The sequence below is a fragment of the Phoxinus phoxinus genome (genome assembly GCF_949152265.1).
Source record: "Phoxinus phoxinus genome assembly, chromosome: 18".
In the NCBI taxonomy this organism is placed as follows: Eukaryota; Metazoa; Chordata; class Actinopteri; order Cypriniformes; family Leuciscidae; genus Phoxinus; species Phoxinus phoxinus.
This window is the reverse complement of record NC_136893.1, coordinates 21,498,320-21,520,970: the sequence shown is the minus strand read 5'-3', so window position 1 is coordinate 21,520,970 and position 22,651 is coordinate 21,498,320. Positions and strand designations below refer to the sequence as shown.

The 22,651-nt window shown below is 37.9% G+C and overlaps 1 protein-coding gene across 2 annotated transcripts in view; it reads right to left on the bottom strand.

Annotated features, from left to right (window-relative positions):
* The window catches only part of arhgap46b (Rho GTPase activating protein 46b), a 72,859-nt gene that overhangs the window by 46,424 nt on the left and 3,784 nt on the right, over positions 1–22,651 (bottom strand). The window contains exon 1 of one of the 2 annotated variants that reach the window (XM_079587996.1): positions 21,174–21,303. The exons of the other annotated variant lie outside the window; for it this stretch is intronic. The gene's annotated coding sequence lies outside the window, so the exon portion shown is untranslated. Of the gene's footprint in view, positions 1–21,173; positions 21,304–22,651 lie in introns of those variants that run through there. 2 annotated transcript variants of the gene reach the window in all.

The following is a 22,651-nucleotide window of genomic DNA, read 5'->3' as shown; positions in this document are numbered from 1 at the left end:
CATGTATTTTCAAACAGTAATATTCAGTTTAAAAAAATTCAGATTCAAGTTTTCAAGATGAAGAAATTCAGAACTTCAAATTCAGTTTTCTAAAATTCAATGTCAAAAATTCAAGTTCAAAAATTCAGATCTGACAGAAAGTAGGTCACAGGTCATCCACAGGGAAGAGTAGATGATCTCAGAAAAGTCGAACAGAGCATTTTTGCCAATTGGGGACTGCGGAAGTTTTCCAGCGCGAACGTGGTGGTGGTTCAAGAGGTTGCCACTCTCTGACTCTTGTCATGAATCGCCCGGAGGTCTATTACATGTACGACGCAGTCTAGACCGGACGCGACCCGTGAAATCCCCAACAGCACACGGATTCCCCATCCTATTTCTGATCTAGTCCCAGCTCTTTGCAACAGTCGCTTCAAGCTGTGTTGCGTCGCGCCGCTCGCGTCCTGTCTGTGTAACTGAGGTCTAGTAGACAAGGTGGCGTTCTAATCAATTTTACACAAAATGTAGGCTACTTTAAAACAAACACCAGAGACCGCTTAGACAATGTCCCACGTGCATATTAATAAACCATACTATGTATAAAAAATCAGATGAGCCCAGAATATGAACGCAACGCGTTAAGCATTTCCTTACCATAGAAAACTGATAAGAAAACGCTTAACGTGGCTTACTGTACAAAGACAAGGACCAAACTCAGTAGCCTACGCATCATAATAATAAACCATGTATAAAAAATCAGATGAGCCCAGAATATGAACGCAATGCGTTTCATTACGCGTTAAGCAAATTCCTTAATAGAAAACCGATATGAAAACGCTTAACGTGGCTTACTGTACGAAGACAGTGATATTAAAGGACCAAACTCAGTACAAATCATATTAATAAACCACTTTGTATAAAAAATCAGATGAGCCCAGAATATGAACGCAACGCGTTTAATTAAGCATGTTCTAATCATAGAAAACGCTTAACGTGGCTTAATAAACCTTAAATGGTCCTTAATAAACCATAGGCCTACTATGTATAAAATAATCAGGTTTAAGGTTTATTAAGCCACGTTAAGTGTTTTCTTATAACGGTTTTCTATGGTAAGAACATGCTTAACGCGTAATTAAACGCATTGCGTTCATATTCTGGGCTCATCTGATTTTTTATACATTGTTATTATTATGATGCGTAGGCTACTGAGTTTGGTCCTTGTCTTTGTACAGTAAGCCACGTTAAGCGTTTTCTTATCGGTTTTCTATGGTAAGGAAATGCTTAACGCGTTGCGTTCATATTCTGGGCTCATCTGATTTTTTATACATAGTATGGTTTATTAATATGATGTGTACGGTCCTTATATCACTGTCTTTGTACAGTAAGCCACGTTAAGCGTTTTCTTATAACGGTTTTCTATGGTAAGGAAATGCTTAGCGCACAATTAAACGCGTTGCGTAGGTATTCTGGGCTCATCTGATTTTTTATACAAAGTATGGTTTATTAATATGATTTGTACTGAGTTTGGTCCTTTAATATCACTGTCTTCGTACAGTAAGCCACGTTAAGCGTTTTTCACGTAAGCGTTTTAGAATGTCCCTCAGAGAGTGGCAACTGGCCAAAATGCTCTGTTCGACTTTTCTGAGATCATCTACTCTTCCCTGTGGATGACCTGTGACCTACTTTCTGTCAGATCTGAATTTTTGAACTTGAATTTTTGACATTGAATTTTAGAAAACTGAATTTGAAGTTCTGAATTTCTTCATCTTGAAAACTTGAATCTGAATTTTTTTAAACTGAATATTACTGTTTGAAAATACATGTCTATAAAATTCAGCCATAAAAACATTTCAATTTGTTAAATTTCAAATGTTCAATATTCGTTTAAAAAAATTCTAATTCAGAACTATTTAAACTACCACCTAAAATTCAATTTTGTTAGATTACACTTGCAAATAATTCAGATTTACACAATTCAAATTCAAATCATTTTGTCAGAATATTAGCTCCATAGGCATGTTGTGTGTCTTCAAAAGAAAGAGAAATCAAACCACCCTGCTTTATCAGTCAACTCTATATTAACACACTTTGTGTTGTGCAAATCAAGCATAAACTCCTCTATCTCAGAGTTATGTAAACAGAATTCATACACCCACATCCGTAAGAGTGATGCAGATAAACTCAAGAAATGCAAGAGTCAAAGTATAAAGGATGCCAGAGGAAACAATAGTAGAAATTTTCTGTGTTTTGATTGGTGAGATCAAACAAACTTTTGTTTAGAGCGTGAGCTATGGCATGCGACATAGCTTCAGATTATGCAGAGTGAGTGTGTGTGTGTGTGTGTGTGTGTGTGTGAGAGAGAGAGTTGAGCGCAGTGTGTGGTCTTGAGGAGAGGAATGCTAACTGATGTACGTGTGTGACTGAAGGGCAATCTCTATCCATTCACCTCCAAGGACACCTGCATGCCATTCCAGAGCACTTTGAACTGTGTGTCACTGCCAGAACTGTGTGTGTGTGTGTGTGTGTGTGTGTGTGTGTGTGTCTCATGTTCAAACAGAAAGTAGAGATCTTTTAAGCCGAGACCTGAGGCACATGGACGCACCTCTTTTCCAACCTTGATGACTTGCAAATAAATTTTCCTGGCATGATGGAACAGGTTTGAGGTGGTTTTGATGGTGCTTGTTAAGGCAAGCTTCACTATTACTATTGATTGATCAAAAACAACAGTTTGCTGAACTAAAACCTGCATGACACTTTTTCTTCTTCTTCTGTGGAACACACAGGAAGATATTTTGAAAGCTGTTTTTGCCCATATAATAAAAGTTAATAAGGTCCAAAACAAAACTGGACACCATTAGGAGTGTTTACATTCACTAATATTTGTAAATCGGAATGAATCCAATCTGATTTAATATACTCGCTTGAAAACCTGCGAGACTCAAAAACTCGCATGTGACCAGTCACCGCGTTCAGAACCGAAGAAAGCCACCGTGATAATGTCTAATCCATGCATAATTATGTTGTTGTTATTTTTGTCTGATGATCTATCAAAAATGAAAGCTGACATAACTGTCAGAAGAGCTTTGTTAGCAAATACCAGTTTGTAAGACGTAAATAAACACAAATGCACGGTATATGAAAACCGCATATAAATATATGCATCACTGCACGTGTGCAAAGTATGTTTCAATCATTTTAATAATTTAATAATTTAAACATGCTTGATTTTTTTTTCTCAGTTGATTGGATTATTCCAAGTCTAAACCAACCTTTTTAAAAGGGTCAATTTAATTCGGATCGATTGAGGTGTGTGTAGACTGTTTACATGAAGGCATTAGTTTAATTAAACCATCATTCTGATTACTAACATGTAAACATAACTATTGACTTTGATTATATGGACAAAAACAGAGACATTCTTCTTTTGTGTTTCATAGAGAAAAGAAAGTCACGAGGGTGAATAAATAATGACAAAGTTATTTTGACAAAAATTATTTCCGGGTGAACTATCTCTTTAAAGATTTGAAGAACCCCCTAACCCTAAGTATTAAACTTTTACATGTATTTATTTATATTTCACTCACTCACAAAACCTGTCTGACGCTGTTCCACGATCCGACAAACAGTCGGTTATGAACCGGCCTCATTTGTCCGGACCAAACACTGGCCTTTTGTGATTGGTCAATCTTCCATCACTCCCTAACTGGCTTGGCTCATTCACACCACTGTGAAAGTCAATAAACGTCTCCACAGGCAGTCATTCAATCACCTCCAGCCATTTGTACGGCAACTGTGTGCTTTTCTGTAAAGGGAGGAGCCGTTTACAAGTACCAACCTGCCTCCTGTCTCTAACAAATGGGTGGTAAGAGATGATAAGTCGATTTGAAGTGTCGCTCGATGCCACGCTGTTGCGGTTCACCTACTAACACATGAATACACTCACGGGCCAGACCTCATAACAAAAACACCTTTTTATAGAGCAAAACCTCATGCCTGTTTAACGCTCAGATCATAAATGCCAAATCTTAAAATAAATCTCATAAAAACTAAACTCACACTCTTTTCTTTCAAAGCCTAATACAGAGACCCCTTCACAAAACCCCAAAGTGCATGTATGTGGTTATTCATTCTGTCTGTTAGTAAACTTATCTGGGAATATCTAACATGCTTCACAGTTACACATTTACAAAGGTCTTAAAGTTCTTATGTTTGAACAAACACACTGTCCAGTCAGCAGCTGAACACACAAACACAACATTCATTTGATTGAATTTAATAATTGCATTTGATTTTTCAACAATGTAAATACTTTAATATGCGATCAATGTTTTTTGATTTATATACTTATTTACCCTGCATTTAATTTACATACTATTTTAGCTAATTCAATAAAAAGTTATGCACGACTAACCATTTTTAACTGCTTTATAAACTTAATTTGCGTTCTGTAGTATTATATCAGCCATTTACCTGCACAATGTGTCTCGCAAACACATTTTAAAAGCTGACATATGCACTGCTATAACACCATCTGTTGATTATTATATTCATCATTAAGCCATCTGTACTGCTGCTTTTAACACCATGTTCTTCTACACGGTTTATATAACATACATAACTGTTACATTCACAAGTTCACATGCCACATGTTTATACTGTATATAATCTTTTGAGTGAAACAGATTAAGCAGAAAGTAAATAGATTAGTCCTCATATGACGAGGCTCGAGGATGAGACTCAGCTGGATCTCTGATTAACCCTCTTTGAAATGCTAAGTAATATAGAGCAGTAAACAGAGACGTATTTGATTGACAGGTGTACAAAAACCTCTAAAACTACATTTTGTAAAGGATTTGCATGCAGCTAGATGAGATACTGCAATGGTGATTGCAGAATGTATACGCGATGTTAAGGTCTATAACTTAGGCCAAGAATCTGGCGATAAAGGATGCGCATCACGATACAGGGATTACGACACGATATATTATAATACTGTAAGAAAGGTGACATATTGCGATATTTCTTGTTTTTTAAAGACAAGAACACACCACCATATGCATAACACATGAGCAGACACACTATTTAATTTAATAATAACAGTGCAATCTGCATTAAGTAAAGGGAAAATAGTAAGGTACTTGCTAGGGATGGGCAACGATTAATCGCATCCACACATTTTTCCTAAATATATACATGCATGTGTGTGTATTTATATATATACAAAATAATTATACACAGTAAACATACATATATTATTTAAACACAAACTTGTATTTATGATGCGATTAATCGTGATTAATCGTGGCCCCTTAGAGAGATACCAGCTACACTTTCTCGCTCTCTCTGATCACTGTTTTTGAGAATCGATACAGTATGGCCAAAAATAATATTGTGATTTTCACATGTATCGATATGTTCTTACAATCTGACTATAACTACACAAAACTGATGATTTTGCAGACGAAATAAGAGTCATAATAACTACCGCCATGAGTGACATGAAACTTCTAGAAGCCCTCGGTGAATGCAAATTGACACGAACTCTCAGGCCTATTCAATCAGGAAACTCAGTAAATTGGCGAGTGTTAATGCTTACTGGAACATATTAAGATTTAAGAACAAATCAAAAGTCTTTTCCCCCTCCAACTGTTCATCTCCAAATGTACAGCCAATGTATCCCTAGAAGCCAAGATCTCTTCACATATTCCAATCTCTTCCACGTACGCTCACATGATACTCAATTCACAAGATACTCTCTCTGAGACCTCCGGTGGGGTCTAAATATATCAGTGTTTGACTGTATCTGGTCATCAGTGCACTGCCAAAGCCTGCGTTTCCTGGAGATGATGGACAACAGCATTTGTGATGCTCTGGAGCTCCATATTAAACATAATGTCATGACATGAAAAGGCTCTCATCTGTTTTCCATACGACATCTTTTATTGCATCAGTCAACGCAGCGGTGGTTTACATTCGACTGAACGCACCATATGGACTGTATTTACATATACGTGCTGAAGGACATGCAAATTAAGTCGAAATGACATCATACAATTGCAGAGTATAAAGATTATTCATACTAATCTTGAAACAGATTTATCTTTAATCTCACAGAATGAGGTTCATGATGATTGATGCTCCAACATCCTCGTGCACATGTGCAAGTTCATGTGCATTAAACAGATCGCTCTAGGAACACAGAGGTCATGACGAAGGTTAATTACTGCCTGTTTGATGAAGAGGGCCAGGTGTGAACTCTCGATCTGACTTATATCACATCTGCCTCCAGCTGGGGACCTCAGAGGTTAAACTTACTTCAGGAAACTTCCTGTCCCTGTACTACCACCCCCTCTCTCTCTGCTTATTCAGAGCTGAAATACAATCTTGTGCGTCCTATGAGCCCGGCTTGATCAAAAAGCGAAAAGGCACACCTGCTGTTGCCATTTTATGTATAATGCAAAGTGTATGTTATGTCTGAGTGTGTATACAGAGAAAAGCCATGACTGTCATTACAGCTTTTTAAAATGCATAATTACGAGAACTGGAGGCAGCAAGATGTGGTGACCCTGAACTACATGCATGTATCTTTAATGCTCTGTCTGTCTGTCTGGATGGATGGATGGATGGATGGATGGATGGATGGATGGATGGATGGATGGATGGATGGATGGATGGATGGATGGATGGATGGATGGATGGATGGATGGATGGATGGATGGATGGATGGATGGATGGATGGATGGATGGATGGATGGATGGATGGATACGTGTGAGTGGATGGATGGGTGGAAACATGTGTGAGTGGATGGATGGATGAACTAATAGAAACAAACAGATGTGACTGGATGGATGCTTGGATGAATTAATGGAAAGAAACAGATATATGGATGGATGGATGGATGGATGGAAAGAAACAGATGTGACTGGATGGATGTTTGGATTAATTAATGGAAAGAAACAGATATGTGACTGGATGGATGGATGGATGGATGGATGGATGGATTGAAACCGACATGTGACTGGATGGATGATGGATAATTATGATTGAAAATAATAAATGAATCAATCAATCAATCAATGGATCTACCCTGATATTGATCAGGTTTTCAATTTAGTAAATTCACCCCAAGATGATTTCCAAAATGAAAACAGGGCAAGAAATGTGTATAAAGAATACTAGACTTATTAGTGATTTGACAGTTTAACAGCTTGTATAACATATTCATGGAAGTGTAAAAGGCCTGTGAAAGTAAAACAGCCACTGTTCCCCTCATCCTAACCGCAAAAACACACTGACAGGAAAGAGAGAGAGACCTCAGAGAAGGACCACTGACTCACGTCCAACCTGGACAACAGTTCAAGGCCACACGCTGAGAGAGATGGGAGGAATAAAGAAGAAAATATCTCCCTGCAGGGGGCTGTATAAAGCAGGAAAGAGGACGACAAAGACCAGAGCAGATTGGGACTAACTTATAGAGCACTTCTGATACAACATGTGTTTCCTCTAGATGAGCACAAACTGCTGATGGTGTGGCCTTAAGAGGATGAGGTACAATACAAGAGTTTGAGGATAAGAGAGAGCGATAGGAAGTGAAACCGAGAGAGAGAGAGAGAGAGAGAGAGAGAGAGAGAGAGAGAGAGAGAGAGAGAGAGAGAGAGAGAGAGAGAGAGAGAGAGAGAGAGAGAGAGAGAGAATTGAATTGAATTTCAAAATCCATTTATTACAAAAAGTACAACATTGTCCAGTCAATTAACACACTGTTAAAATAAAATCAGAACAGACAAAACAAAATCATCCTAGGAGGGATGTAAAAAGCAGGTTGTCATCAATAATCTCACACAAAGCCCCCTTATTGCACCAAATCTGGTCAAAAGACACAAGATCATTCATGGCTTTAAAATATCGAAAATCAATTAAAATTCTAGATTTCACTGAATTAAAAAACACTGCCTCCAAATTATAACTTGTATCTCGTTCAATTTTATGTTTCCTGGTTTTATAAATTGCCATTTTTGCTTGGCCTAGCAAAAAATTCAAAAGTTGACACCGAAAACGGTGTCTCCTAACATATTTAAAACCACAAATAAAAACTCCAACAGAAAAAGTTTCACCCAAACAAACAAACAAACTCTGTAAAACAATAAACAAAGACTTCAGTCTAGAACATTGCATAAATGTATGGAACACAGTCTCTCTTTGCAAACAAAAAGGACAACCATGATCAACAACAGGGTTTAAAACTGAAATGAAAGCATTAACTGCAACTGCCCCGTGTAAAATTCTCCACTGCAAATCGCCTATTTTCTTTGCTAATGGTGACTTGTACAGAGCTCTCCATTCTGGTTTTGTGCCCTCTCCCATCTGTAGGATGGTACGCCAGGGTGTATCTACTTTATTATCTAAAAACCTTCTATTTAAAGATTTGACACAGCTTTTATACAAGGTTTTTCCAGAGGCCGGCTCTGAACCCAATAGTGACACATCTTCAGAATACAAAAAAACACCCTTGCACTCTTCTAAATCAGGTGATAACAGCAGATTAGGAAATGGATCTCTGCAGTTTGGAATAATCAATCCCCCAGAATAGTCCTCCAGCATTTTACGTTCTTCTGTTGTAAGATCAGATCTCCACTTTTCAAGGAGTTTGGCCACCACACGTGTTGATCGGACGCCCAGATGTTCAGCTACCAAATCAACATTCTTAAAGTCTGTTCCTGCAAGCTGTACAAGATGTCCAAGGGTTATCACACCAGAACGGAGTAAAATTCCTTCAAGTGCTGGGAAAGGTCCTTCACTTGATATATCCAAGCGTGAACCGTGAATCAAAGGTTCTTGAAGCATCCAGTACAAGGAACCTGTGTTACTCAGTCTTTGCACTATAAACAAAGTCCAGACTTTAAAAAAATTACGATAAAAACTAGGTAACTTGGACAAGTCCATCTTTTTAGGATTCAACCAGAACAAAGGCTTGTCCAGGCCTAATCCTTCAAAATTCTGCAGAATTGCAAAAGCTATGGATCTCCAGCTTGAATCCACTGGTCCAGTTAAAAGTCTCTGTGCAAATTGGAGTCGGAATGCTGCTGTTCTGCTCTGTAAATGTATGAGTCCATGCCCTCCTTCTTCCTTGGGCAAATACAAAACAGCTTTTGGAACCCAGTGCAACTTATCCCAAAAAAAATCTATTAAAATTGACTGAGTTTTTAACAAAAGATCTAGTGGAGGATCAACACACATTAAGCGATGCCAGAGAGAAGATGCTATCAAGTTATTAATAATCAATGTACGCCCTCTATATGACATTTTTGGAAGCAAATATCTCCATTTGTCGAGGCGACCTTTTACTTTTTCAACAACCCCTTCAAAGTTTTTTTGTACAAGCATTTCGCTTCCTAAAAACACTCCAAGGTATTTAAAACCTTCCTTAGTCCAAGTTAAACCATCTGGGAGGTTTGGTTCTCCACTTAACCAGCTCCCAACCAGTATGGCTTCACTTTTAGACCAGTTTACCTTCGCAGAAGAACACATTTTAAAATCCATTAATATTTTGAGCAACAAATCCACATCTTTCTGACAATTAATTAAAATAACAATATCATCAGCATATGCTGATAGTTTAAGTACATTTGAACAATTTGAAATATACACTCCATGCAAATCTGCTCTTATCTTGTTTAAAAGGGGCTCTATTGACAAAGCATAGAGCATCCCAGACAAGGCACAGCCTTGCCTAACACCTCTAAAAACTTTAAAAGGAGCGCACAAGTCACCATTAACTTTCAATATACTTTCAACATCACAGTACAAAACCTTTATCATAGAAACAAAATCAGGATTAAAACCAAATGCTGCTAAAACATTCCATAAATAATTATGCTCAACTCGATCGAAAGCCTTTTCCTGATCTATTGACACTAGACCAAAATCTAAATTGAGACTTTTACCCAAATCCAAAACGTCCCTAATAAATGAAATGTTATCAGAAATTCGCCTACCAGGTACACAATAGGTCTGGTCAGGATGGATTACTTGTTCCAAAATTTCACCCAATCTATTTGCCAAAACCTTGGAGAGCAATTTGTAATCACTGCACAGCAAACTCACGGGTCTCCAGTTTTTAATATCATTCAGATCTCCCTTCTTAGGCAACAGAGTGAGAACCGCTCTACGGCAACTTATGGGTAGCCGCCCATTGGCTAAACTTTCCCCAAGCACCTCCAGCAGATCCGGACCCACCTCTGGCCAGAAGGACTTGTAGAAATCCACTGGTAGTCCATCGACTCCAGGCGCTTTGCCACACTCCATACCTTGGAGAGCTCTTTCCAACTCCTCCAGAGTTAAAGCTTTGCCGAGTCCAGCATTAGCTTCTTCAGATAACTGAGGTAAATTATTAAGAAAAACATTACCATCAGTTTGTTCATGTGTGAGTTCACTCTTGTACAGTTCTTCATAAAAACGAATTGCTCTTCTTCGAATGTCAGAAGGGTCCGACAACAAGGCTCCAGCTTCTGAGCGTAAGGCATGAATAAACCTTCTCTGCCCATTTTTTTTCTCCAAATTAAAGAAAAATTTTGAGGGTGCATCCATCAATTCTACGCTTTGAAAACGTGATCTGACCAGAGCTCCTTGTGTAACTGTGTCTAGAAGTTCCGCTAACGAATTTTTCTTTTTATTAAAAGTTTCGTAATGGGTAAAATTTCCTGTACTATCAGCAATCCCCTGAAGTTCTATTAATTCTTTCTCTATCGTTTTCATTGAACAGGTTATGTCTCTTGTGAAGTTGCAAGTATATTGTTGGCATAACTGTTTAATTTGTACTTTTGCAATGTCCCACCACTGCTGTAAGGACTTGAAAGAAGATTTCGTTTTTCTAAAAATATTCCAAAAATCCTTAAAAATATCTTTAAAATAGCTTGTATAACATATTCATGGAAGTGTAAAAGGCCTGTGAAAGTAAAACAGCCACTGTTCCCCTCATCCTAACCGCAAAAACACACTGACAGGAAAGAGAGAGAGACCTCAGAGAAGGACCACTGACTCACGTCCAACCTGGACAACAGTTCAAGGCCACACGCTGAGAGAGATGGGAGGAATAAAGAAGAAAATATCTCCCTGCAGGGGGCTGTATAAAGCAGGAAAGAGGACGACAAAGACCAGAGCAGATTGGGACTAACTTATAGAGCACTTCTGATACAACATGTGTTTCCTCTAGATGAGCACAAACTGCTGATGGTGTGGCCTTAAGAGGATGAGGTACAATACAAGAGTTTGAGGATAAGAGAGAGCGATAGGAAGTGAAACCGAGAGAGAGAGAGAGAGAGAGAGAGAGAGAGAGAGAGAGAGAGAGAGAGAGAGAGAGAGAGAGAGAGAGAGAGAGAGAGAGAGAGAGAGAGAGAGAGAGAGAGAGAGAGAGCCATAAACAGAGTGAGAGAGAGAAACGTCATGAACAATGAGAAACAAAGAGACAGTGAGAAAGCGTCTGGACTGAAGTTGAGGAGCACGTCTGGCTCTTGCCAGAACATTCAGTCATTCCTGGCTGCAGAAGTATGGCTGTGCCTCCGGACGTTATGTTTTGAGTCTAGCAATTTTCTCACACTCATCATTCTTCTGCCTGTATCCATCAAAGAGAAAGCACAACAGGTCACAGTAGTTCATTCCAGTCATGATTTAATCATGAGGGGACTATGGGTGGGTTTTAGCAGGGACTGTATTACGATGGATTACCACACTGCTGCTACAACTCCCATCTGAGAACAGCTAGCAAAATAACGATTCATTACCAAGCCAGCATCTTTAGAATCCGGTGTGGTTTGATTTAAAGGGATAGTTCATGCAAACATGAACGTTCTGTCAGCATTTTCTCACACTTATGTCGTTACAAATCTGTATAACTTTCTTTCTTTTGTGGAAGACAAAAGTAAAACTCTTGAACAATGTCCAAGCTGCTGTTTTCCATATAATGAACATCTGTACATGACTTAGGGTGTGTTCACACACTTGGCAGGTTTGGTTTGATTAAAACAAACCCTGGTGCGCATCAAACAAGAGGACCAAGACATGGACCCAAGGACATCTAAACGAACCATAAAGAGGACGTGATGTCACAAAACCTGACCCTAAAAAAACAATTTTGATTCTTAAATCCCAAGAATCGATTAGTCTATCCTGTTTTAAGTTGATGAATGAACGGAATGGTTTAGCGCGACTCCAATCCAATAAATCACAATAAGCTTTCTGCTTTGTTACTTTTGATATTAAACAAAGTCTCAGATTTCAAATTCGGAGTCCATTTAACAATGAAATAAGTAACTTTTGGCGTAAGTCGACTTGCGTAGGGCGACTGCGGAGTGTACGTGAACTGATCATGAACTCCACTTTAATAGCAGTTACAGTGTGAAATAAACATGAATGAACAGATGTTTACATGTTCAAAAGATAGTATGTTAAAAGATACAGTACAACTTACCAAAATCCGTTTCATGTAATCGCTCAATCAGTGTTTCAACCGCGGAAAGACGTCAATAAAACAGCTTGTAAACAAGATGTCATATTTACCTCAGAAAAAACATATTCAGTGATCATAAACTCGTAAGTCTGCTAGAAAAATTAACTCTAGAGAGGAGAATTTTGATATACACACCCTATCACATAATTAATGTTCATCAAGCTACGGAAGCATAAACGAGGATAGACGACAGTGGAGGACGGGAGAGGACCAGGCCTGGGACATTTGTGTTATGATATGATATGTTTATATGCGGCAATCGTCTGTGAGGGGCTGCCGCTTTACTTTACTTTTGTTTTGTTTTGTTATTTGTTTATATTTGGTTTGCCGGTTCCCGCCTCCTTCTTCCCTGAGCCTTGAACATTGTTACAACAAAATAAATACTGTGATATGGCTCAATGCAATATATACATCACAAAGGCTGCAATTTAATTAGATAAATATTTGCTTATTATTTATCCCAATGTCAGTTATGCAATATCAGTCAGCCCTAATTTGAATATATATTAGAAACGCGCTCTTGATAAAGGACGTTGTGCTGTCCTCGCTGCAGCTGAGGACAAATTTGTTGCACATGTAAATCCTGAAACGCCATGACGGGGCAGTTCCTTTTTATGAGAGAGATCAAAAAGAGACATTCAGTAGTACTTTAGTCAATCCATCCATCCAGGACGTGCAATTAAACGCCTCATTTAATACAGTCTTAATCTGATCTTAGGTTTAAAATACCCCGTAATGACTCTGGGATAAGAAAAGATGGGCTTGCCCAGGCCTACAGTCTAGACAAATAAACTACATTAAATGCACAGTGCTTCTTCCTCCTCTAAGACAATATTTATAGATCACTTTCTAAAACAGGTACATGTCCACACAGTCTAATGCACAGGGGAAAACACACAATGGGATCACCCCAATTTCCAGCGACTGCGACCTGCCAAGAATAGGTCAGTCCAGAAAAACACAGGACTCAGCGCCACTAAACGATCTCGCAGAACTACATGCTGCTTTAGACACGCTCACGTGTGCCTGTGTTTCTCAGAGATGGGAATTACATATGCATGTCTGCAAAGCACTGGATGGAAAAGGGGGCAAAAGAGGGGAAAGACCAAAGGAAGAAATACATGTCAAATAAGTGAAACATAAAACATAAAACCGTGTGTCAGTGGATATGTTATACGTTTGCACAAAAGAAAGCATTTCTTAAATACATAATTTCTGCTGCATTGAATTTTTTTATAATTAAAATAGAAAAATACTACAATTAATAAAGTTAAATAATAATAACATTATTAAATTAGTTTACTCATGTATATGATGACTCAAACATTGAACTACAGCGTTGAATGTGTTTTGGTTTACTGGAGTATAGTCCGGGAACAAAACTGTCCCCAGATATTGGCAAATATTACATAATAAATGAAATACTAAAATTTTAAATAAAATTTTAATTCAAATAAAATTGCAGTTTTTTTTGTGGAATATATGTAGTCTATAAACAAATTTAGTAGAGCTGACAATCTACTAAAAAAATGAAAAATCACGATTCGTTGAATAATCAGTAACAATTATCTGTTAAAATTATCACAAATATAAGCTTTAATTATTTTTAGCTGTGAAACTGATGAGTAAATTGCTATGTGACCCTGGACCACAAAACCCTGGTCACATGGGTCAATTTTTTGAAATTGAGATTTATACATCACCCGAAAGCTGAATAAATAAGCTTTTTTTTTTTTTTTTTTTTTATATCTGGCCGAGATACAACTATTTGAAAATCTGTGAGAAAATCGCCTCATAAATAAAGTTGTCCATTTATGTTCGTGATTGTGCTGCATTCACTCACAAAAATAAATGTTTGACATATTTACGGTAGGAGATGTACACAATATCTTCATGGAACATGATCTTTACTTAATATCCTAATGATTTTTGGTATAAAAAAAAAAAATCTATAATTTTGACCCATACAATGTAATGTTGGCTATTGCCACAAATATACCCGTGTGACTTATGAGTTTTGTGATCCAGGGTCACACATGTCCAAATGTAGATTGCTAGAAAAACGTGTTTGTCAAAGACTGAATAATCAGAATATTTATTTTTGCAATGTAAATTAACATGGCTTTAGCAAACGTATTGTTTGTCCTGTCTGGTAATATTGCTCAATACACGTAATTTTCATCAGTTTTGCTCGATACTCAACTCCATTATCTGAAGAAACAGGCACAAACGAGCGCATTCGGAGAGAGTTGAAGATGACTTCTAGAACAGACGTGACGGTGGGCCTCCTGCAATGGAATATGAAATGGTGAGTCAGATCCCATGAGCGCGGCTCCCAGAGGAAGGGCCCTGCCGTCGGCTAGAGTTTCACCAGACAGCTTCACACCACACACTCTCCTCACGAACATAGTAACTGATAGGACGGTCTAAAACCGACAACCACCCACCCGTCTTCCTTTCCTAATTTAAAACAGCAGCTGGATTAACAATCTCTGAGAAACAACCAAAGCTCCCACAGAGTAACAGCGGGCCAGTATGGCTGGAAATTGGATAAACATATACCTCAATTTCGTGGTAGAACTGATGCATTTCCCCCACAAATATATTGACTACAAGCAATTGCAGCTGCTTAGTTTTTATTTCCACTCAATTTACGAGAGATGAGTCATGCTCGAGCAATTAGCTACTCGCTAATGCGGCCTCACTCATAATTAAAGGTATTAGCATTCCCGCGTTAGCGTGTGTGTTTGCCACACTCCCTGACCAAGGACAATGGCGGTGTGTCACTGAAACTAGCCTGGTTCCCATTCACTGTTAATGAGCGAGATGCGTGATTAGGGATCTCAGAGGAGCAGGGATCCACATTCCTGCCCCTGGGGTTAAAGGGTAATGCAGGGGGAACAGTTACACTTCAGTCCCTTATGTTGCGAAATTCAGCGGTAGGTTTGATGGACAGCAAACTGGAGGAAGGGAACGCTAGTCACAGGATTAGTCTAAATGGTGAAGAACTGTGCAATCCCTTCATGAAGGTCCATTTTACAAGGTCATTAGACAAAAGTACATATTTTATTATTATGTACCATTATAAACAAGAGGGTTAATATATACGAGGGTTCCCACACGTTTTGACAAATAAAGTAAAAAAAAAAAAAAACTTTTCATGGCATTTCCAGGATTTTTGATGTATTCATTTTGATATTATCAGGTATAGTAAATGCCATTTTTCTCAAATATTGTAAACAAACATCTAAATTGCACAGTTTTTTGATTAACTTTTTATAATATAATTAACTGTATGACAGTGGCTGGCAGATATTTGACATTTAAAAGCAACAAAAGCGCAAAACCTATTGCGACTAATGGATGCCAGGTGCGCTACAAATAATGTTAAGTGAAGTCGTGTTCACACATCAACAGACAACAGGAGTGATTCTCAGCATTATCAGAAAAAAAATCTGATCTTGGGATTTAAGAATTGATATTGGTTTATCAAAATGAATGTTGATCAAACTTGACATATTGATATTGTCAGCCAAGCCCTAACCAGGGAATGTTGAAAGCTGGATTCAAACTTGAATTTCCTACATGAGCACCATGGCATAACATTTCAGAGATCATTTGTCTATATGCTGCTTTTCTCTCATTGCATGGCTTATAATTCCAGACAGGATATATTCAAAAAAAATATCTGTGATGTAGTCCTAGTTTTAGACCTGCTAATGTGTGATGTGGGAAAAAAAAGACATTCAACAGCTTAAAAAATATATTTTAGTATATCATCCACTGAGCTATTTGTGGGAGTCAGTCTACACCTCTTTTTTGCCCTTTTTTTACTCAATCCACGCCTCTCCGCTCTTCTAAAAGAGACGGGCAGGAAGGAAGAGGTACGGACGGTGTGTGTGTGTGTGTGTGTGTGTGTGTGCGCACAGGCCAGACATGTCCTCCATCCTCCACTGCCCAGACCTAGTTCATACACAGGCTGAGGTCACTGGAGACCATTTAAACTCTGACACAATCAGGAAAAACCCTCAAGAAAAACAAAAAAGAGACACAAAAGGTGGATGTGGCAGATGTACGTGTCCACCCGTTCAGAACGAGTATACCAGCCAAGTTTGTGTGTGAGCTGACAGGAGAGGTCTGTTCGCTTAGTCCAAACCAAATAAATCACATGCAAGTAACAAAATATTCAATAATGAAAAATTGTAGGTTTTTTTTTTGCTACAAAATAGTAAGTCGGATGATAATATTTCTCTTATCTAAAGGAACTGTTCATCTTCTAAAAAAACTACACTGTAAAAAAGTGATCAGTTGACTTAAAGGGTAAGTTCGGTATTTTACACTTAAAGCCCTGTTTACAGATCGTATCTGATGAAATAGAACGGTTAAGATTAAAATTTGGACACATGCTGCTGTCCTGAGAATTTTAGGTTTAGTTCGCTTCCCCCCCACACTCCCACAATGGTTGTCTATGTGCACTGGAAGATTCCTTCCTAAAACACATTAAACTTTCGTTTACAAAGACGTGAAACTCACCGAGTGGTCAGGGGTGTTCACTGGTATGTGCACTCAAAAATCGCTGAAAAAGATGCATTCCAACAGGTTTTATCGTAGTTTTTGTCCAACTCCATTAAGTTGTATTGGATTCGCTGTGTGAGGTAACGTTACGGTATTACTCCGCCGCGGGAAACGGAAATGGGGTTGTTTGTATGCTTTTTGTAGTCTTATGCAGTCGCGGACGCGGTATCGTAGGCTAAGCTATCTAAACATTTTTACAAGATCGAAGCTATCTGTGTCAACTTAGAAATGGATTCCGAGACATTTATATGGGAGGATGACGGTTTTGAGATCGATTTTGATGGACAGGGATATAGGTTTGAGCCTGAATATTCAGAGGAGGAATTTCTGCAAAGAAAGGCAGAGTTTGAACGGCAGTTGACAACGGAGTCCAGTGTTACGCCTGTTGCCGAAGCTGCTGCTGTCTCAAGGCTTACAGGCACTTGGTGGTGTTCCTTTTGCCACGAATCTTCCCGCAATTCGGAACTGCACAAATTTGCCACATTATTAGCTGTCTGTTTGTAATGCTTTCAATGAAGACAGCGATCTTCTGCTTCTTCTGTGTATATGCCCGTGGTTTGCTTGCAATTGGCAAAGGTGCATTATCGCCACCAACTGGGCTGGGATCTATTATTCAAGCTCTCAACGGAAGAATCACGGGTGTGACGCGTTTGGCAAAATAGGTCCACAAAAGCTAAATAAACCTAAAATTCTCAGGACAGCAGCATGTGTCCAAATTTTTATCTTAACCGTTCTATTTCATCAGATACGATCTGTAAACAGGGCTTTAAGTGTAAAATACCGAACTTGTCCTTTAAAGTTAACTTAAAAAAGTGAGGAAACCTGTTGCCTTAAAATTATTAAGTAAATAAACTTCATGCATAATATAAAAATTAAGTTATATGAACTTGACAATTCCACATAATTAAATTTTTTTAAGTTTAATTTTTTAATACATTTAAGTTTATTTACTTAAACAAAAGTGAGGAAACTTATTGCCTTTAAATTAAGTTAAGTCACTTTTTACAGCGTAACTAACTAACTACCTAACTAACTACCTAACTAACAAATAATTAAATATCTGCCTAGAAAAAGGAAAATGTCAATTTATTTTACTTATTTATTTTTGCAAGAACGCATCCTTTGTGACCAATCCCTTGGACTTTATGAAACATTACCCTGAGGAGCAGAAGTGTGACCTAATTCATTTGCTCAAGGGCTTCTTGTTCCCATGACTTCCTCTATGACTTCACTGTCCCATTCATCATGCACCTGGCCAGAAGTGCTCACTGATTGGTCAGAATATCATCAGTGACATATTTACTCAGCAAACAGTGCAGCACAATACCTAACATATTAACACTTGTCCAGACCTTCAGCTGCCAATCACAACATCAGTCCATCAACAGTTGTCAAGGAGATTTCAGTTGCCGAGGTGTTCGGAGCGAGCGGATATTGACTATGAACTAAATGAGGAGCCTTCTATTGACTAGTTAAAGATGTCTCATCCAGAAATATGTGCATCTTTTTGTATCACAGTGTGACTGAAGCCGAGCTGACCGAGCACATGCCTCAATCTGAGAACACACACACACACACACACACAGAGAGAGGTTTGGGATTGCCTGGCCCACAGTCCTCTGGGGTCGTGACCCCTCTTATCAGGCAGATGAGGAAGTTCAGCATGGCGGGGGCTGGCCGGGTGTAAGGGGTGGATGAGAGGACAAGTGTGAGTGTTTCGGATGGGGATTCGGAAAAGTGCACTAGCACAGATGAGGGACGTCTTATGTTCATTAGGGAATACTGAAAAATCACGCTTAATTTCTGCCACTCTCATTAAACAAAGCTTTCTAACAGGGATTTAAAAGGGGATTAAAAGACTTAGGCACAGAGATGAGCCTCTAGGGCAGGTGTGTGTGTGTGTGTGTGTGTGTTCCTGTTGTATTTCCCCAAACGGCCGCAGTCTCACTCATCCAAGGAGAGGAGCATGTGGTGAACTTCCTCCAACTGCAAAAAATAGACTTGGTGAGACTGACTGGTATCTACATTGCTCTCCTGAAACACAAAGACCACTGAAAGGTGAGAGGGTGGGTTAACGCTAATGTCTCTGTTTGTTGTGGTCACACACTGGAAAAAACACGGCAATATCTTGAGGTTTAACTCACATGGTGCCTCTTCACATGTGGGGTCAAAGCAGCAAACAACAGCATTGAAGGACAAAACTAAACTCAATGCATTCACAGCAGAGGACAGAATGAAGTGCAATGCACACAGCATAAAGTAGCATTCACAATGCATTAGCTACTGCAACGCAGTGTACTGTAAGTATTTTAATAAAGCGAAACACATACGACCGTAGAAAGTTGCTAAAAATTTAGTTGGCCCAAATGTAATCAGATTTTGACAGAGGTAGCAATGAATTACGCAACAGGACCAGGGACATTATTAAAACAGCAGAAAGGGTCCATTTTGATTCTACACTGTAAACTTTTTTTTTTGTATTATAAATAAAAGATTTTTAGGGTATTTTTTTCTTCAAGAAAATACTATTTCAGTCTTTCTATTTTAAAATTTCACTTTTAACTTTAAGTTGCCAACCGGCATCAGCATTTTCTATCATTTTCACAAAACTTGGATGGCCCCCAGAATATGTTGCATGAATATCCGAAGTTCCGAACATACAATATATCAAAAAGAACAACCCATTTAATTCTTGCTTCTTTATTTTTATTTTTATCAACACTTGATTGTGGGAAAGTTTCATTTAAAAAAAGCAACACTTTAAACAAAAACGTGGGACAAAATAATTTTTGTCAAAGACTACGTCCGGATTGGATTCATAACGATTATCAAAACACAGATGGAGTAAACCGAGTCCACCAAAACCCCCAAAGCTTCACAGTCCTATAACTCGTCCTGGGTCGACATTTCATTTATAAATGTTAAGCAGTTTTGATTTATATTCTGTTGAATGTTTGCTGGTCGCGTTAGCTTACGTGTGTGTGTAAGCAACGCTTCTGTTTCTGCGTTTTCTCTGCTTGTTTTTTGGATCCGCCCCTGTACCATATAACAGTGAAAACATGCATGGATTACCGGAAAATTCCGTAAATGACAGGAAGCTGGTGTGGTGTGGAAAGAGATAATTCAATGTGTTGCTGGCCATTTATTTGTAATTACTTGTCAAATTCACTGTGAAAATGGTTTCAAAGTAAATCCTACAAAAAAAAAATTCAGTGTGTGTATGTCACACACTCTAATGGCAATACATGCTTGTTTTCTGTTTTGGCAAATTGGTACAATCTCATTACAGTTTCATGTGATCTTCTTACGCCACATTAGCCGCGTTTCCATTACCCTTTAAATTGCACAAATTGAAAATACGCCCAATTGAAACACGTCAATTTAGCTACAAACTCCCATATATCTCAAAAAAACGTTTTTACGCTCGCACAAGGTGTTTTTTCAGGCAATTTGGAAAATTAGTATTTCGCAAAACTGCAATGGAAACAGTGGAAAAAAATGTCACATTTACAGTCACCTGGCGTATGTAAAAGTCAATCATTCTTTAAAGATGACCCGGTATGTTTGGACAGAAGACGAGACAGAGTTCTTTATTCATCAATCAGAAAAGAAAAGTATCATGGGAATACTGGATTCTAAACAACAAAGCAATGCCACAATTTCTAAAGACCTTGAAGCAGATATGAGGGAGAAACACCCAGAAACACCTCATGTGTGCCGCTCCCAAGTATAAGAGGCTTTCCTTGCTATTAATGCTTGGGATAACGCCTCCATTCGATTAAAAATAACGGCTAGTGAGGTGGCCGGGATATACGTAAACCTACCAACATCCGTCGCCATGATTTTTGGAATGACTTATCGCGAGAGGAAAAAAAAAAAGTTTTAGTCGCATAACATCGGTTAATGGAAACGCAGTCATTTCGCAATCGTTTTTTAATCGACATTTAGAAAATATGGATACATTTTAGCACAAATGTGCAATGGAAACATGGCTAGGTTAGGTTTAGGGGTTGACCTTCATGCTTTTTCCTTAAGATTGCACATTGTCATACAAATCAAATTGTAATGCATTCATTATCGTAAAACAATTGGTAAAATAGCAACGTTTTCTCTCTTTACCAGGCCAATGCGTGTCCGCTTGGAAGACGGCAGTTTCAGCAGACTCTGACTAGCTTAGAAAACCCCACCTTGCTAAGAGGGAGAGCAGGGTTAGATTTGAGCGCTGCCTGGCTCAGTTTCCTATCATCTCAGTGGGGGTTGTGAGATATTTTCAGACAGCCGCAGACATGCCCTACTGTGCTCTTAATGACTGCCACTCCAGGCTAAACGCTTTTACTTCAGCGCTATTGGGTTAATATTCAGCCGATTCCCACCTTCTCTGGGAATGCTGCTTTAAAACGTGACTCAGAGAGCATATGCACGTTTAATGTGACAACGAAGCCATCTACACACACGCACACACAGATTGTAGGAGTGATATGAGTTAGTGTTGTTTGTGAAGTGATACTCAACAGAGCTCTTCATTAATTTACGATGGGTATTAAAAGGAGTCTTATGAATAATGTGTTCAACAGCATGCTGTAAAAAAAAAAAAAAGATTTGCAGACATTCAGCTGCTGGATGAAGCGGTTATCTATAAAACGCCTGTAAATCCAAAACTGCTATCAGCACATATACTGTGTATATACACACTGCACAGACCAAAAAAGTCGCTGTTCAGATTTCAATAGGCAAATACTTAAGAGTCAATATGACTTTTTTTTTTGGCCGGGCAGTGTATTAAATACTATAGTACTATATACTATCAGAGTTGTTATTGTTAACTAAAACTATTAAAAATCATATATTTCATCTTTTGAAATAAAGCTGAAATAAAATAAAATATAAATATTAGATTAAATGAAAAACTTAAAAATGGTGATTTGGCAATAAAGTAGTTTAAGCAGTAAAATTGCAAAAACTAAAACTGACATACAAATAAATAAATAAATAAATCCTAATAATAATTAAAAAAAAACAACACAAAAGCATAACAAAATTGCTAAGCTAAAAAAAGTATAAAAAACAAAACTATGAAACAAAATATTTTTTTGATACTAAATAAACTTTAATACTAAAATTAAAATGCATAGTATTTATACAGTATTTTACAGATAACCAGAGGGTACTTAGGTTGGTAAAAAAATTTTTTTATCATTTTCAAAACCAGCCTAACTACAACTAAAAAAATAAATCATTATAATATATAATTATTTTGCTATATTTTTTAAAATATAAAAAAATTCTACCAATTTGCTAGTAAAATCTAACTAGATTAAATCACAAATTCATTCTGTGATTAATCACAATTAAAATCACTTATGTTTTTATACATACATATATATTTATATTAAATTATTATTTATTTATATATTTATTGATTGATTGCTTGGACTCCAACAGGAGAGGTTTCTGAGAGATAAACATCATGTTTCTTATTTAAACAGCGAGCCAAATCAAACAAGAGTAAAAGAAATGTAATGTATATCAATCATCATCGTCATCATCATCATTACACAACAGTGTTTGCCTGATATTGTCGTGCAGGTTAGAGATGA